This window comes from Heptranchias perlo, unplaced genomic scaffold, assembly GCF_035084215.1.
Source record: "Heptranchias perlo isolate sHepPer1 unplaced genomic scaffold, sHepPer1.hap1 HAP1_SCAFFOLD_52, whole genome shotgun sequence".
Classification (NCBI taxonomy): Eukaryota; Metazoa; Chordata; class Chondrichthyes; order Hexanchiformes; family Hexanchidae; genus Heptranchias; species Heptranchias perlo.
In genome coordinates, this window is record NW_027139537.1 from 5,483,030 (window position 1) to 5,500,881 (window position 17,852).

At 44.2% G+C, this 17,852-nt stretch overlaps 1 protein-coding gene and 2 non-coding genes across 3 annotated transcripts in view; all 3 read right to left on the reverse strand.

Annotated features, from left to right (window-relative positions):
- LOC137314523 (NACHT, LRR and PYD domains-containing protein 3-like) overlaps window positions 1-17,852 on the reverse strand; it is a 374,540-nt gene that overhangs the window by 242,170 nt on the left and 114,518 nt on the right. The window lies entirely within an intron of this gene.
- Window positions 197-270, reverse strand: trnan-guu (transfer RNA asparagine (anticodon GUU)). Its single transcript has one exon. It is a non-coding gene; the product is annotated as a tRNA-Asn (tRNA).
- On the reverse strand, window positions 6,694-6,766 carry trnav-cac (transfer RNA valine (anticodon CAC)). Its single transcript has one exon. It is a non-coding gene; the product is annotated as a tRNA-Val (tRNA).

Sequence of the window (17,852 nt, forward strand, 5' to 3'; positions counted from 1 at the left end):
GCTCAGATGACATTGTTCACAGAGTGTTTTCTTGCAGCCAAATCACACATTAGAAAACTTGAAATGAGATGAAGAGATCGGAGCCATTTAAAGTGCTCCCAGTTGCTGCTGATCAGGAATTGAAACATGGCATCGGCTTCAGTGCGATCAAAATGAGGCAATGAATCCAAAAGTGGGACGAAAAAGGTGCAATTTTCGTCCCTGGGTGGGCTCGAACCACCAACCTTTCGGTTAACAGCCGAACGCGCTAACCGATTGCGCCACAGAGACCGTCTGGTCCTTTGCTTGCAAGATACACTAAAGCACCGTGTCACCGAGCCAAAGTTACATGTTGCAGCCACAGAAATGCAATTGTCCACTATCAGTGTTACTTTTCCAGAAATAAAAGATGGGACATTGCTTGTGGAAACATGGAAACGGTCTGGTCTCGCTCAAAGCATCGATATCACCGACAACCAGCTCTCCTGCAACCGGCGCGCCCACCGGTGCTTTGTCTGTTAGTTAGTTGCACTGTGGGAGATCCTTCGCCACACTGACTGCAGCGGTTTAAAAAGCCGGCTCACCACCACCTTCTCAAGGGCTTTTTGGGATGGGCAATAAATGCCGGCCTCGCCAGCGACGCCCACATCCCATGAACGAATAAAAAGAAAATATTCTGAGCGTCCTGATGCTGATGTCAGGTTTTGATCCCTGATCTGCAGTAACTGGGAGCTGAAATATTAATTGTACCGAATGCAAACACTCCCTGATATATTTAACACTCTTACATGCCTTCCCTGCTGGCCTCGTCGTTCGGCTTCGGTGTTTTCATCACGGCGGCCTGGGTTGGGAATATGCTGTTACAAAAAAGAATTGCCAATTTTGTCGAATCACAGCAAACTTACGGCACAAAAGCAAGCCATTCGGCCCATCCTGTCCGCACCGGCCGGAAATGAGCTACCCAGCCGAATGCCACTTTCCAGCACTCGGTCTTTAACCTTGTAGGTTACGCCACTTCAAGTGCATATCCAAGTATTTTTTTAAATGTCACGAGGGATTCTGCCTCGACCACCCAGTCAGGCAGTGAGTTCCAGACCCCTACCACCCTCTGGGTGAAAAAAATTCTCCTCAGCTCCCCTTAAATCCTTCCACCAATCATTTAAAATCTATGCCTCCAAGTTATTAACCTCCCTGCTAAGGTAAATAGGTCCTTCGCCTCCACTCTGTCTGGGCCCTTCATAATTTTGTACACCTCAATTAAATCACCACTCAGCCTCCTCTGTTCCAAAGAAAACAACCCCTGACTATCCAATCTTTCCTCACAGCCAAAATTCTCCAGCCATGGCAACCTCCTCGTAAATCTCCTCTGTACCCTCTCTAGTGCAATCGCAGCTTTTTTGACCAGTCTGTCATTTGGGACCTTGTAAAAGCCTTGCTAAAATCCATGTAGACGACATCAAAGTACTCCAGGTGTGTTCTCACCAAAGCCCTATTTAATTGCAGCAAGACTTCCTTACTCTTATACTCCAACCTCCTTTCAAAAAGGCGAACATACCATTTTTCTTCCTAATTGATTGCTGTTCCTGCATGTTAACTTTCTGTGATTTGTTTACAAGTTCACCAAACTCCCTCTGAATACCGACATTTATTGGACTCTCACCTTTTAAAAAATATTCTGCTTTTCTATTCTTCCTACCAAAGTGGACAATTTCACATTTTCCCACTTTATCCTCCAACTGCCACCTTCTTACCCAATCACTTAACCTGTCCACCTCGCTTTGCGTCCTCCTCACGGCTTACTTTCCAACCGACCTTTGTATCATCAGCAAACTTAGATACATTGCACTCGGTCCCCTCATCTAAGTCATTAATATAGATTGTAAACAGCAATTGCAACTTAAATTGTCCGCCCAGGATCGAAAGCAGGGCCGTTCGCGTGTAAAGCGAACTGGTAACCGCTGCTGACTTATACTGGGTAGAGGGGAACTGACCAGTCACCTCTCTCTGCTCTGATTGGGACATTTTTACTTCTCTTTAAACAACATCTCTCCTGTCCCACACTAAAATCATGGACCAGAATCATAGACTATTACAGCACAGAAGGAGGCCATTCGGCCGTGTTGCCGTGCCTACTCTTTGAAAGAGCTGTCCAATTTAGTCCAAAAAACCCAGCCTTTTCCCCGTAACCTTGCAAATCAGTTCTCTTCAAGTACCTGTCCAATTGCCTTTTGAAAGTTCCTATGAAAGCTGCTTCCACCACCCTTTCAGGGAGTGGCTACCAGATCGGAACAACCCTCTGTGTGAAAAAAAATCTCCTCATTTCCCCTCTAGTCCTAAAAGCTCACAATCCTTCTCCACGGATGCCTTTTTACAAACATTTCATTCATCAAAACCAAACAAGATACTCTGGAAAATGTCTTCATTTTCAAGTAATTAATGTTCCGAAGGAGCTCCCTAATTTCCCTCCCCTTTATGAATCAGATCATTCTCATCCGGATCTTTTTCCACATGAACCGGCCTCCCCTCCCAGGGGCTGAGTTCAGAATCTTCGAAGGATACAGCTCAGAAGCAGGCCATTCGGGCCATCGCGCCCGTTCCTTATCCAACAAACCATGTACCAGATTCTCCTGAATTCCAGGGTGTGGAACGAAAGCGAACAACAAAAGCCCTGACATTCGACCGTGGAGGTACAGGCAATTCTGTGACAAACCGGTTTGTCTTTTTCCCGGTTTTTCCCTGTCTATCTGACTGCGTTTATCTCTGTGCGTGTGGAGCTGCAGGCTGATTTTGAATTCATAAGTGTGTTTGTGTATGTTTCGTGCAATAAATAAATGAGTGAATCAGACGCTTCTCTCCCTGACACTGGGGAACTAGTGAGGCAGAATTCAGAGCAGGGTTCTGTTTATTGTGAAAAAGGGAATGCAATATGAATTCCGGAATTATTCAGAATTCTACCAGCGCTAAAACCAAATGCGACCCCCGCCGTGATTTAAATACGCAGCTTTCTGATTTAGATTCAGACGCGCGAACGTTGCGCTACGAGGTCTGATGGTAGCGATCGGGTTATTTACCTTTATGAAAGTTTCTCATGCACCATTTCATTTATTTCAGATTTCCAAATCCCCGCCCACTCCCACCGGGTATCAGGCAGCCTCAGAAGCAGCCTTCACCTGTCCGCGGCAGCATGACTGCAGCAAATCCAATGACACACACCCGGAACCCAGAATCATCACATCACAGGAAAGGAACTGCTCAAAATACATAACAGGACGGGCAGCATCTGAAAAAACGCTGAGACTTTCGGTGTTTGGACTTTGTTCAGGACTGCTAACAGGACGGTGTGAAAATTTAAACTATGGATGTGTATAAATGGATGTCATGCTTCTTTATAAATTGAGTGTTTAAGTTATGTGTGCCATTTATAAATTTATTTTGATTATTTTTACAATATGATATATCTTGTTATAAATATATATGATTGCACCTGTGACACTTATAAATACATTTGGGTGTAACTGCTTGGTGGTTATCATTATATCTCTGTGTATCTGTGTTATGTATTTGTGTGTAATGAAAAGTAAGACATAGAGAAATAAATATCCAGAAAATACATTTACAATATATACCCCACAAAAAAGGAATAACTAAAAGATATATCTAAATAGATTTGTAAGCAGCAGTCATGAAATGCATTTACATCTTACAAATCAGAAATATATTTTCAATCTAACACGGCTGCAGCCCAATATATTTATAACCATCTGTTGACAATGTATAAGTCGGGTTTATGGTTATCGAGTGGTTAGAATTCGGCGCTTTCAGCACTATGGCCCGGGTTTGATTCCCGGTCAGCGCATTTGTTTTTACAAAACAGTTCACTGAATTACGCAAAATTATACAAGTCTCTTAGATGATTCTTTCAATTACCATTAATAAACCCACAACTTTCTGGTTCACACTGAACGAAATGCTAACAAGTTTGCCGAGTAAATGTCGAAACGACGCGAACTTCTCTGACTTTCATCCCTTCTCATTTTACGCACTTTATTTTTGGAGTCTGCTTCAAAGTGTTCAGTGGTGATGAGACGAGGAATCTGGTGCAGCCGTTGTTGAATGTGAAAGGATTGCAGCCCAATTTACACGAGAGAAAGCTCGTGCCTGGAGGTTTGTGAGGAGCAAGTTCCAGCAAATTGTTTCTGTCCCGGGATTAAACCGGGAGTTTTTCGCGTGTGACGCCAACATGATAACCATTACACCACGAAAACATCTATTTAGTCCAGCCCAGGTCAGATGGAAGTGTTAAGGGAGAAAGTGAACTGCTGACTCCCACTTCTGGGGGATGTCCCAAAGCGCTTCATAGAGGTGTAATCAAAAACATGGAATCATGGAATCGCAGGAGTCCATTCGGCCCATCGTGCGTTGGCCAGCTCTTTAAAATAAATGGTGCAATTTTAAAGGGGGTGCAGGAACAGAGAGACCTGAGGGTATACGTACACAAATCTTTGAAGGTGGCAGGACAAGTTGAAGAGATTGTAAACGAAAACGTATTCGGAATCGTTGACTTTATTAATAGAGGCATAGAGTACAAAAGCAAGGAACTTATGCTGAACCTTTATAAATCACTGGTTAGACCCCAGCTGGCCATCACACAATTCTGCCCACCACACTTTAGGAAGGATGTCAAGGCCTTGGAGAGGGTGCAGAGGTGATTTACTAGAATGGTTCCAGGGATGAGGGATTGCAGTGAGGTGGAGAGACTGGAGAAGCTGGGGTTGTTCTCCTTAGAGCAGAGACGGTTAAGGGGAGATTTAACAGGGGTCTTCAAAATCATGAACGGTTTTGATAGAATAAATCAGGAGAAACTATTTCCAGTGCCAGAAAGAATGGTAACCAGAGGACACAGATTAAAGGTAATTGGCAACAGAGGTGAGATGAGGAGAATGTTATTACGCAGCGAGTTGTCATGATCTGGAATGCACTGCCTGAAAGGTTGGTGGAAACAGATTCAATAATAACATTCAAAGGGGAACTGGATAAATACTTGAAGGGGAAAATTTTGCAGGGCTATGGGGAAAGGGAAGGGGAGCGGGTCTAATTGGATAGCTCTTTCAAAGAGTTGGCGCAGGCACGATGGGCCGAATGGCCTCCTTCTATGATGTTTCCATGCTGTGATTCTATGTTGTGGAGGATTTTCTGATGCAGTGGATATTCGGGGCAGAGGACCAAGTGGGGATTGAGCTCGACGGCAAGTGTATACAGTTCGTTCAAAGGACTGAAGCCGACGGTTTCATTCCTCCCGTCGTTTAGCAGCAGGAAATTACTCGGCCATGCAGGCGACATTTTTTGTCTTCATTCATGGGATGTGGGTGTCAATGGCAAGGTCAGCATTTATTGCCCATCCCTAATTGCTCTTGAGAAGGTGCTGGTGAGTCGCCTTCGTGAACTGCACCTTTCATTGACTGTGTCATTGACATTTTCTGGATAGAGAGAAACTATTTCCGCTGGTTGGGGATTCTAGGACTTGGGGGCACAGTCCAAAAATTAGAGCTACATCTTTCAGGAGTGAGATTTGAAAACATTTCCACACACAAAGGATGGAACAAGTTTGGAACTCTCTTTCCCTAACGGCAATTGATGTTTGCTTAATTGCAAATTTTAAATCTGAGATCGATAGCTTTTTGCCAAAAGAACGTATGAAGGGATAAGGGCCAAAGGCAGGTATATGGAGTTCGATCACAGTTCAGCCATGATCTTATCAAATGGCGGAGCGGACTCGAGGGGCTGAATGGCCTACTCTAATTCCGATGGTACATTTCCCCAAGTGTCTGCTCTCTCCATAGTTGCGACCTTGTGTTTAAAGCATATTTTCGTTTAAAGGTTGGTTTAGGGATGAGCCGGTGGGCGTCAAAACGTGCCGTGGATCGAGACCGGGTTGGTTATTGCGGGAAGAGCAAATCAACTGGGCCGAAAAATCAACTGCAGCTCAAGCAAGAAATAAAATAGGAGTTAAAGTAACCAATGTCGGAAGTGGGAAGGAGACTGCGACCTGAAAGCAGTGCCTTAGACCGCTCGGCCATCCTGACGGATAAATAGCACTTTGCCTCGCCACCCTTTCCACATTGAGACCCCCCCGGAGAAAGGTTCATTCACTCGAGTGCTTGGTGATATAAATGATGCTGGAAAGGCTCGGTGAGCGGGATGCCACCTCCCCGGGTTTTCCTGAGCCTATTGTACTTTATTCCTATTTAATGACGGGAATATTCGCAATCAGTAGCCAAAAAGGATTAAAAGCTGAATCACAGAGAAATGGAAATCCTCGTTAAATCTGATAATGCTGTAAGTAAAACTCGCTGGTGGTCCAGTGGTTAAGATTCGCCGCTTTTACCACTGCGGCCGGGGTGCGATTTCCAGCCAGAAGAGCAACTTTTGAACACTTGTTATATTAATCGCATGGAAGAAAAAAAAAACAATATTTTTGTTATTCACCATTAATTAACCGATAACGTTATTTTGCAGAATGAAAGGCCACTGAGGGATGTTGGAAAAGTTTAATAATGTCTTTTGTGCGATGAACTTTTTATTCCTTCTCATTTCACACACTGTATTTTGAAGGGCTCCGTTTAAAATGTTCAGTGCTCGTGAGACCACGAATTTGTGTCGAACTGAACAAAACAGGCTCTTTCACAGAGGACAGAAAAATCTGCCCCAAAATAATGTTCCCGCCCGGGATTGAACCGGGGACCTTTCGCGTGTGAGGCGAACGTGATAACCACTACACTACGGAAACCTCTGATCTGGTTACCAGCCAGAAGTTAGAATGACTGTATTGATTCTCATTCATAACTATTCACTTGATCGAAGTTGCACAAGTCACAAAAGAAAAATGTTCATTTCAAAGTTATTAAACTCCCAAATGTGGCCTGTCTTGTTTGGACAGGGGTTGACCCTGACGTCACAGCCTCAACAAAGCATTTTCTCAACATTTCCATTGGGAACAGGAGGAGGCCATTCAGCCCATTGAACCTGTTCCGCCCTTCAATTAGATCAGAGATGATCTGAACCTCAAATCAATTTATCCGCCTTTGCTCGCTATCCCTCGATACCCTTACCCAACAAAAATCTATCGATCTCAGTCTTGAAAGCTTCAATTGACCCCCAGCATCCACAGCCTTTTGGGGGACAGAGTTCCAGACTTCTACTGCCCTTTGTGTAAAAAAGTGCTTCCTGATTTCGAACCTGAATAGCATGGTTCGAATTTTAAGATTATGTCCCCCTCGTTCTTGATTCCCCAGAGGAAATTGATTCTCTCTCTCTATTCTATCGAATAATTTGAACATGTTAAACACCTCGCTCAGACCGCCCCTCAATCTTCGATACTCGAGGGAAGACGAGCCCAATCTATGCAGCCTGTCCTCATAATTCAACCTTTTTAGCCCCGGTAACATTCTGGTGAATCTGCTCTGCAACCCCTCCAAGGCCAATCTATCCTTCCTGAGGTGCAGTGTCCAAAACTGAACGCAGTTACTCCAGACGCAGTCCAACCAGAGCTTTATATAACTGGAACATAACTTCCACTTCTTGATATTCCAGCCCCCTGAGATAAAGGCTAACGCTCCGTTAGCCTTTTAAATTATTTTTGGACCCGTCCGTTAGCTTTTACTGATTTATGTAAATGAACCTTTAATTCTCTCTGCTTCTCCACAGTTCCGAGCTTCTTACCATTTGGTAAATACCCTGACCATCGGTCCAAAGTGGATTACCACACATTGAACTCCATCTGCCATAGTTTCTCCCACTCACTTAATCTATCAATGTCCCTTTGCAACTTTTCACTCGCATCCACACTACTTACTGTACCACCCAACTTAGTGTCATCAGCAAACTTGGATATACAACTCTCTGTTCCTTCATCTAAGTCATTGATAAATATGGTGACAAACTGAGACCCCAGTTACAGATCCCTGGGGGACACCACTAGTCGCATCCTGCCAATTGGAGTATGTACCCATTATCCCTACTCTCTGTCTCCCATCTCCGAACCAATTCTCTACCCATGTCAATACATTGCCTCAAGATCCATGTGTTTTCATTTTTGCCAATAGTCTCATGTGTGGAACCTTATCAAATGCCTGCCGGAATTCCATATAAATAATATCATAGGAACATGGGGACAGGAGTAGGCCATTCAGCTCCTCGTTCCTGCTCCGCCGTTTGAGAAGATCATGGCTGATCTGTGATCTAACTCCATAAACCCGCCTTTGGCCCATATCCCTTAATACCTTTCATTGCCAAAAAGCTATCTATCTCAGATCTAAATTTAGCAATTGAGCTAGTATCAATTGCCGTTTGTAGAAGAGAGTTTCAAACTTCTACGACCCTTTGTGTGTAGAAATGTTTTCTAATCTTGCTCCTGAAAGGTCCGGCTCTAATTTTTAGACAAAATGGTGGCAAGTTGGCGGGACATCTTGGACAAAATGGCTGTCAGTACGGCGGCCATCTTGGACAAAATGGCGGCAAGTCCTTCACGGCTGCTGCACAGGGAAAGGAGGAGGCCATACAGCCCATCAAGCCCGTTTCATCGTTACTGAAGGCCGATCATCCCCTCAAGCCTGTTACATAGAATCAAGAAGAGGCCATTCAGCCCATCGAGCCTGTTATACAGGAACTGAAGGCCATTCAGCCCTTCGAGCCTGTTATACAAGAACTAGACACCAATCAACCGTTCAACCCTGTCAGGTAGCAAAAGGAGGAGGCCATTCAGCCCCTGGAGCACCTTGCACCAGATCTGGTGGCCAATCAGCCCCTCAATCCTGTTACATAGGAACAGGAGGAGGCCACTCTGCCCCTCGAGCGTGTTAACGGGAACTGAAGGCCATCCAGCCCCTCGAGCCCATTACAACGGAACTGGAGGCCAGACAGACCCTCAAGCCTATGACATAGGAACAGGAGGAGGCTATTCAGCCCTTCGAGCCTGTTATACAGGAACTAGACGCCAACCAACCATTCAGGCCTGTCAGATATCAACAGGAGGAGGCCATTCAGCCCCGAGCCCATTACACCAGACCTGGAGGCCAATCAGCCCCTCAAGCCTGTTGCATAGGAACAGCAGCAGGCCATTCAGCCCCTCGAGCATGTTATACGGGAACTGAAGGCCATTCAGCACCTCGAGCCTATTACACTGGAATAGGACTCGGCCATTAAGCCCCTCGAGCTTGTTGCAATGGAACAGAAGGAGGCCATTCAGTCCTTCTAGACTGTTATACAGGATCTGGACGCCTTTCAGCCCCTCACGCATGTTACATAGGAACAAGATGAGTCCATTCAGCCCCTCGAGCATGTTACATAGGAACAAGAGGAGTCCATTCAGCCACACGAGCCTGTTACACAGGAACAGGAGTGGACAATTCAGCTCCTCAACCTGTTCTGCCATTCAATTAGATCATGGCTGATCTGTATCTTAACTCCAACTACCTGCCTTGGTTCCTTGATCCTCAATAACCTTGCGGAACAAAAGTCTATCAATCTCCGTTTTGAAATTTCGGATTGACCCCAGCCTCAACAGACTTTTGTGGGAGAGAATTCCAGATTTCCACTACCCTTTTGTGAAGAAGAACTTCCTACCATCACCCCTGGGCGGCCGAGCTCTAATTTTAAGGTTATGCCCCTTTGTTCTAGACTCCCCCAACAGAGGAAGTAGTTTCTCTCTATCTACCCTATCAACTCCTTTCATCATCTTAAACACCTCAATTCAATCACACCTTAATCTTCTATATTCAGGGGAATACTAGCCTTGATAATTCAACCTGTCCTCATAATTTAACGCTTTTAGACCCATTATCATTCTGTTGCATCTGTGCTGCAGCCCTTCCAAGGCCAATATATCCTTCCTGAGGGTCAGTGCCCAGAACTGAATGCAGCCCTCCAGATGGGGTCTAACCAGAGCTCTGTACAGCTGGAACATAACTTCCACCCCTTTATATTCCAGCCCTCTTGAAATAAAGGCCGACATTCTATTAGCCTTGTTAATTATTTTTGCAAATGTCCACTAGCTTTTAATCATCTCTGCACTTGGACCCCTAAATCTCTCTGCTCCCCCACAGTTTCGAGCTCCTCACTATTTAGAAAACACTCTGATCTATCTTTCTTAGATCCGAAGTGGATGACCTCACATTTCCCGACATTGAACTCCATTTGCCACAGTTTTGCCCACTCACATAATCTCTCATTGTCCTGGGAATGCTTGGTACTTTTGTTTGGTTGGAGAATGCTTTAAATCAGTTCATTATTTTAAAAAGATCACAATTGATTTTTATTTTGTACAGTTTGAACAAGACCATTATTACCCGATCAGTAAAATATCCGTGTTTTTCAGATAATGGAGACAGTTCAGATATATTTGCCTTTTTGTCTACTTTAATGAAGTGAAATTTTGCTGATTTAAAATCAGCAGTATTTCTTAGCTTGAAAAAGCAGCTCCTCTGTGAGGTGAGGCTTCACTCTCAATGTCTCAGTGTTTCCGCTTGTCCTGATATCAATGTAACATTTGAAGGGCTCCAGGTAATGAACAGTGAAACCCCTTCAGATTATCTCAGCCCACTCGTTCTATCCAGTGCCGAATAGTTCCTGCTCTTCAGAGCGTGACAGATTCACACTACACTGGAGCTTGTTTTAGACTTTAACTGCCAAACAAATTGATGAAACAGTAAGAGAATAAACAGAATAGTAGCAGTAAGACAACAGTTTTACTGTAAAGCTCAACCAGATCATTATTGGAAAATAAAAAATAATAAATAATTCAAAATACTATACGAAACTGTGCCCGAACTTTCGAACATCCTGGTACTTTGTTGTCTTTTTCTCACAGACTATGGAAACTGTCGACTTGATTAACATTCTCAGAGATTCCAAACAGACTCACCAGTTTGAAAAAGACAGGCTGATAAATGCCATCAAAACAGTGACTGGGAGCCAGTCATTTTAATCAATGGTCTGTTTAATTCAAAAGAAGCTGCCAATCAAAACTGTACGAGGAGAAATGACCCCGGAGGTTTGTATCTGAATCAAATGTTTGACTTTGTGAATTCAGGCTGCCGTTGAGAGGTGCAGCCTGCCTTTCAGAGGTGCAAACCACTCACGCAATATCGGGGGCCCCCCTGCTGGTGAGAAGCCGCTGAACAGCACAGCCAGGCCTGACTGCTCGCAGGAATCCGATAAATCACCAGGCAGCACCAATCTCACGGACTGTCTGCATCTCAACGACCGGGTGCAGGTTAATCACGTGGAGGTTTATCGACCATCGCGCCCGGATTCGGGGGTTATCGAATTTAACCCCGTACATATCTTTATATATATATATTACATAGAATACAGCACGGCACAGAAACAGGCCATTCGGCCCAACTGGGTAAATAAGTATCCCATCGAGTCCCCACAGTGTGACTAAGTGATTCCACACTGCACCCAGTGATAGTGTCCCATTGATCCACAGTGTCCCAGTGATCCACACTGCACCCAGTGATAGTGTCCCATTGATCCACAGTGTCCCAGCGATCTAGTGCACCCAGTGATCCCAAAGTGAACACAGAGTGACCCGGTGATCCAGCTGCACACCCACTGATAATGCCACAATGCTCCCTAATTGATCCCAGTGATCCCACAGTGCACCCAGAGGTCCCAGTATCCCAGTTCACTGCATTTGTGTAAACGTTTGAGACTGTCTTTATATACAACAACTTGCGTGTATAAAATAACATGTCTATATACATATATATATAATATTTCTACATGTCCATATATATATATATATATATGTACATATATAATATTTCTATATTACTTAGAATGGGTAAAGTAGTTTCTCCTGTGACCCCATGAAGCTGAAACAAAATGGTGGCCATTAAGGCGGCCATCTTAAACAACATGGCCGCCAGTGTCCCAGTGATGCCACAGGAAGCCAATGATCCCACAATGTCCCACTGATCCCACAATGTCCCACTGATCCCACAATGTCCCACTGATCCCACAATGTCCCACTGATCCCACAATGTCCCACTGATCCCACAGTGGCCCACTGATCCCACAATGTCCCACTGATCCCACAATGTCCCACTGATCCCACAATGTCCCACTGATCCCACAATGTCCCACTGATCCCACAATGTCCCACTGATCCCACAGTGTCGCATTCATCCCACAATGTCCCAGTGAACCTGCAGTATCCCAGTGATCCCATAGCAACCCATGATCCCACAGTGCTCCCAGTGATCCCACAGTGACCCAGACACAATTCACGTGAGCCTGTGGTGAAGGCCTCGATCAGTCCCCTGTGGAGAGAAAGCTTCTTGTCCAAGGAATCCTCCTCCTCCCAAAAATTCTCTTTCCACATCTTCATGTTACAGCAATTCCACTAAAAAATCCTTTAATTGATTTTTAAAAATGGATTAAAAACAAAGCAAGCGAATAAAAAAGCACAGCAAGAGCTCAGAGCTCCCTCACACTCACTCACACACACACATTCACACTCAGTCACTCACTCATTCCATTACACAGGCAGGCCATCTCTCAGCAAACACCACGGACAAAAAAAAATCCCAAGTTACAAAGCAGAGAATCTGAAGAAAAGAGTGAAAAGCTGGGACAGAGAGAAACAGAAAGACACTCGGGCAGACTGAAGAGCACATGTTGCTTCTCTCTCTCTCTAATACAAGTTTGCAGGGTTTTCTCTCCTGCTTTGCCACTCAATCCCTCACCCACCCCCTCCCCTAAAAGGTGCTGGTCTGTCTGCCTGTCCTTGGTTAATGTTCGCTGCAAGATTCAAATTGCCCCTGTGCTCATTTTCACTTCTGTTCCTGGAGCAGGGGACAAAAACCCTGGGCATTTTTTGCTACTTCGCCCTTTATGTTGCAGTTTGCAAAGGTGAACGAACTTTACCTTTGCTCTTTTCTCTTGTTTTAATTTGCAGTGGACAAAATGCCAGCAGTTTGTGATCAACTTACAGTTTGTGGCTTTTTCCAATCAGCCAAAGATTTCAAATAAATTCATGACATATAAAAGAGCCAAAGCAATTTTTAAAAAACCCAATATACAGCAAGATCCCTCACTCAGTTACAGGGACAATCGCTCAGCAACATTCATTTAAGAACATAAGAACATAAGAAATTGGAGCAGGAGTAGGCCAATCGGCCCCTCGAGCCTGCTCCGCCATTCAATAAGATCATGGCTGATCTGATCCCAACCACAAATCTAAAGAACACAAGAAGTCGGAGCAGGACCCGGCCACATAGCCCCTGGGCCCTCTCCGCCACCCACAGGGCATTGACCGATCCGAACTCAGCTTCATGTCCAATTTCCTGCCCGATCCCCGTAAGCCCTAATTCCCTTTACTTCTAGGAAACTGTCTATTTCTGTTTTAAATTTATTTAATGATGTAGCTTCCACAGCTTCCTGGGGCAGCAAATTCCACAGACCTACTACCCTCTGAGTGAAGAAGTTTCTCCTCATCTCAGTTTTGAAAGAGCAGCCCCTTATTCTAGGATTATGCCCCCTAGTTCTAGTTTCACCCATCCTTGGGAACATCCTTACCGCATCCACCCGATCAAGACCCTTCACAATTTTATATGTTTCAATAAGATCGCCTCTCATTCTTCTGAACTCCAATGAGTAGAGTCCCAATCTACTCAACCTCTCCTCATATGTCCACCCCCTACAACAGCAAATTTTATGCATATGTATATATATATATATATATATGTGTGTGTATTATCAAAACTACTATTACAAGCATCCATGAGGGCTGTGGGGGGAAAGCAGAAAGGGAAATGGGAATAATTGGATCATGCTTTCAAGGAGCTGGCACAGGCAGGGTGGGCTGAATGGACTCCTCTTGCACCGTGCCTGCTATCAAAATGTGAATCGATGAACAACAACTTCAACGCCATGAACCTGAAACAAAATAGCACCCGAAAGGCGGCCATCTTACTGAGGGGCAAGGTGAAGCTTGTTGTGATGAGAGACACAGAGAGGGATAATTTGCTTTTCCTGTAAAATCACTGTTGCACTCCAGTTAAAAATACAAACTGAGTGAGACTAACACTAGCTGGTGTTCAACATAAAGACAGCGGTGCAGTGAGGGAATTAAACATCAAAATGTGAACTTCTGCAAAAAAATGGATTCACATTTGGTTATTTGGACCTAATGGTTACAGAAAAGGATAGACCAGACATTCGGAGGAAAGGTCCAATTAGCCATTTTTTGTAGAGAATGTAATTCTAGCTTCTATTCAACAAATCAGAGTAAAATTGGACTCAATCTGAATGTAGTTCTGATCTGGGATTTAATTCATTTCTCCATTATTCATATTTTTTCTTTAATCTGAAAGAATAACTGCATGTGTAACAGTAACAGAGCAAGAGAGTGCTGCGGGAGCCTGTCCAGTTTATTAACACTGCAGAAGGGGTAAAATACATATTATTTGTCACAGAATTCAGCAGCTCACTGGGAAAGTTACACATGGTACAGATGGAGGAGCAAAAAGATGGAAAGTGATTTTACACTTTAATTTGGAGCAATGCCTTTTTATCTCCACAAGGTTTAGTTTTACATTTAACTTAATGAGCTCTTTATCCTAAACAAACTTCAGGCACAAACCATGGCTTTACAGAGAAAACAAGTATTTATTATTCATTCAACAGAAAAAAATGACATTAGAATTTAAACTTCATCTTGGTTTTATGCCCGATTTAGAATTGCTTTCGCAAAAATTAAACAACACATTCTCAATTCTAAAAATGCATAACCGTTTGGAAATCAAATGTTTATCTTAGACTAAGCCCATAACGAAAGTTTTAGACTTGCCGGGAAGATTCCAGGTATTTTGATGGATACCGTTGTAGTGTAGCGTGACTTTCTCTAGTAGACAGGTCATCTTCTTCACAGGCAATCTGTAAACCTGCATCGAGGCATCAAGCTGGGAGGTAGCGAGCAGTCAGGAAGATTCAAGGTGAGGTGGTGCTGTCAGGAAGCGAAAGGTGAGCTTGGAGCAGTTATGGTGGATCTGTGTCTCTCTCCACTCAACAACTGCCCAGCTTTTTAAGACAGTTTTTACAGAGAATCACACCTCTGGGACAATGGCTTCTCAACAACAGGTTCCGACAAATACAACCCACGATTGATTGACAGTTCGCTTGTTTTCTCTCAGTGTCCACAACGTAACCAAGTTAATTCGGCAGTAGTTCAAACGACCTCTCGCCCCCCTGGAATCGTTCTTGTTGCTATGGTGATCTATCCTCGGCTGTGTGATCTTTTTACAATGTGTCATTAACAATCTTTCAACAGCGCTTCCACCTTTTAATCGTCCTTTTCCTTCAGACATGCTGAAGCCGATTCAATCTCAGGTTTTCGTTCATCAGATGAATGTTTACTGCACAGAGCAGCTGGGAAACTCCTGCAGTAAGTAATGGTCAGGGTCAGGTACACAAGACTGAGTGATTTTATTGTGCAGCCTCCAGGCATCAACTTTAGAAATGTCAAAATTAAATCCACTCGAGTGTTACCCCAGAACAAACATGAACTGTCTGGCCTGCTACATCTGCTGCTGTTCTGCTGGTCAGCACTCTCACACACTCCAGGCTGATGACACAGTTTGTTTTTGTCCGTCTTTCAATATGTCTGTTATCTGTTTATGTCGTTTGTCTCTATTTATTTTCTGTGTGCTATTCTATCTTGTTATTTCCACTTCTACTTCCATCAATTTGTAATTCGTTGTCAGTCTCTCTCTCTCGTTCCATCCATGTCTGCTTGCTCTCTCTCATTATATGCATATATATATATATATGCTTTCTTTCACTTTCTTTCTCTCTTTATTTTTTCTCTCCTGTCAAACAAACTCACTTTATTTATCTCCAGCTCTGTGTACCTCTGTCTCTACCCCTCTTTGTTTCCATCTCTCTCTCTCTTTGTCACAGACCCTCTCGCCTTTATGAGAACCTGTTTTAATTTTCTGCGCTATTTAATCATTATATTTATTTTGCCCTGTGTTCTCTGACTCTGTCCACTCCTCTCTCCATCTCTCTCTCCTTCTGTCTTTCTCTGTCTCCCTCCTTGTCTTTCTGCCTTTCTTACTCTCTCTGTCCCAATATCTCCCTGTCTTTCTCTCTGATCTCTCTCACGCTCTCCCTGTGTCACTCTTTGCCTCTCTCTCTCTCTTTCTCGCTCTCACTTTCTGTCTCTCCCTCGCTCTTTATATCACTATCTCGCTCTCTCACACTCTTTATCGCAGTAAGTTCCTCTCTGACTCTATGTCAGTCACTCTCCCCTCTCTCTCTCCCTCTCTGTATTTCGGCCTCTCTCAATCTCTCTCCCTCTTTCTCAAACTCTATGAATTTCTCTCTCTCGCTCCTTCTCTCCCTCCCCCTCTCCCCCTCTCTCTCCCTCTCTCCCCCTGCACCCATTCTGATCTGGCCCAAAGCAGCTACTTTGACTCCCAGCTTTGCACATTTTGCTGGATCACCATTTAGTTGAAGTCCAGCTCGGCTCTTTAGTGCCGCCATTTCGAGCAAAATGCATGTGTCGTCTGCAGAATAAATCCTGCCTCAATTGGTCAGATTTTCAATAAAATATAACATCAGAACCATATTTCAGATCATTTAATGGCTCTGAGCTGCTAATATAAAATGTACTTTCCGTCCCCTGGGAAGTGTAGGGGATGGAGTATGAAATGGGATTCAGTTCTAGTGCTTGAAACCCTTCAGCTCTTTCTATGATTTCACTAATTTAACAATTAGATTTATTGGGTATTTCACCGCGTTCTTCAGCTCCTCTCTGAATTTCGTCTGGGTCAGGACATAAATACACGTGTTTGTGCAGGAACTGAGAAGCTGCAGCATTCCTGCTGTCTGTTGTGTGATATAACCAGGGTCAGCGGTGGAGTAATAAGACCAAATGTCTGCAATTCGCAGATAAATGAAAAATACAACCCGTATCAGCCACAACAGTATAAAACTGCCCGATATACTGAAGAGTAAAATGATGGATTTCTTTCGGTTCTCCATCTCTGGATCACTCTGATTCTCTCCATTGCTGCGGCCCCGGAGTCCCCTGCGGACTCGACTGGACATTAAAATACGCCTGACCGTCAGTACATTGAGCAGCAAAATCAGACAGAACGGGACACAAGGGGTTAAAATTAGGTGAAAGATGTCAAATGCGGCCCATGCGGGGGAAGTACTGAACCTCGGTTTAGTCACACAACCCCAGGGAACATTATCAATTATATAGTCAGGTTCATATGTAAAGTACCAGGGGACACTCTCCAAACAGCCCTGCACACTCACTGTTCCCAGAACCACAGCCGCCGTTCTCTCGGTGCAATATTTAGTTTTCAGCTTCTCACAACAAATGGCCACAAATCGATCAAAGGTGAAAGCGACTGTGAACCAGACAGAAACCCCCGTGGCTGCTTCACTCAAGGAGGAAATAAAACTACACACGGGAGTAATGAACAGGAATGAACCTGGGAAATAAATCGCACCAATCCAATTCAATATTACACCAATGATAACGACCATGAGATCGGCCACTGCCATTCCCACCAGGTAGCGACTGATACATTTGGAGAGACCGCACTTTCCTCGGGACAGGATCACAATCGCCACCAAGTTAACTGTAAGAGAAAAGGAAGCTGAGAAATTACTGCTCAAAGCTGGCGCCAAAGCAGCAGATTGAGAGGATCTGAGGTGAAATTTCCAGCTTTGTTGCTGCATCGAAGGGTGGAAAGTGATTGATTGACCTGGGCAGCGCTTTCGGGCAGAGAGATGTTTTCAAACACAATGATCAATAATGAATTGGGAGATTGATACAGAAAGTGAATAAAGTG